We start from the raw sequence: 852 nt of genomic DNA, 5'->3' as shown, positions 1-852 counted from the left end.
CACAATATCAACAAGGGTGATACTGACGGTAATAATGAATGTTGTTATCCTTCTCATTATCATATTCATGATGCTGACTATGCAAGGTTATTACTTTGAAGATTATTATTCAGACACAAAAAGTCGCCGTGTCGGTAAGGCATTCGTGACTAACCAGTGTTCTTTTCTCTTCACCAGGTGCGATCAGGCTTCGTCCAGCCCAGCGAGTCGCCCCGAGAAGTGCTGGATGAACCTCCATCTTACGAAGAAGTCATCAAGACTGAGGCTCCTCCTCCGGCCTATTACACCGTCGTCTCTGAAGCCTACAAGCACGTGCCTTCGCCCGTCTCCCGCACCCTTTCGACCTTTTCGCTCCCAGCTGCTTCTCCGTCTACAAGCTCCGAGAAATCAAAGGGCCCCAAGCAAGCTCTTAGTTCTTCGTGCATCGCCGTTCACAAGGCCTCCAGACAGGCTTCTTCGGCGTCAGGCCCCGCTCAGCCCGAAAGTGACTTCCTCGCAACGCCGAGCGGCCGGAGAGCGACCAGCCAGGCGAGGGAGCACACGGGCGACAACGCATCTCACTCAGCGGAAAATGTTGGCAGCACAAGACAGGACATGATGGGTTCCAGCTCAGCCACCGACCCCATCAGAGCGGCCATTGTGAGAGCTCAAGAGGCGCGGTCCGGTGCTCGGCCCGCCCCCTCGGCCCTCAGGTGCTCGCAACGCCACCCCGGCCAGCCCTCGTCGGCGCCGTCAGCCCCGCGTGCAAACACACAGATCCGGGAGCAAGAGCACAGAGCGTGAAAAGGGCCTTTTTGTTACAGTAGTATTTAATTCGTGTTCTTACTTCGCGATGGTAAATGCATCTCATAG

At 55.3% G+C, this 852-nt stretch overlaps 1 pseudogene; it reads left to right on the top strand.

The window, feature by feature from the left end:
- The window catches only part of LOC119591383, a 14791-nt pseudogene extending 13945 nt beyond the window's left edge, over nucleotides 1-846 (top strand).
- The last annotated feature ends 6 nt before the right edge of the window (nucleotides 847-852 follow it).

This window comes from Penaeus monodon, chromosome 28, assembly GCF_015228065.2.
Source record: "Penaeus monodon isolate SGIC_2016 chromosome 28, NSTDA_Pmon_1, whole genome shotgun sequence".
Lineage (NCBI taxonomy): Eukaryota > Metazoa > Arthropoda > Malacostraca > Decapoda > Penaeidae > Penaeus > Penaeus monodon.
Note: the sequence above shows the minus strand (reverse complement) of the source record. Positions and strands in the feature narration are given on the sequence as shown.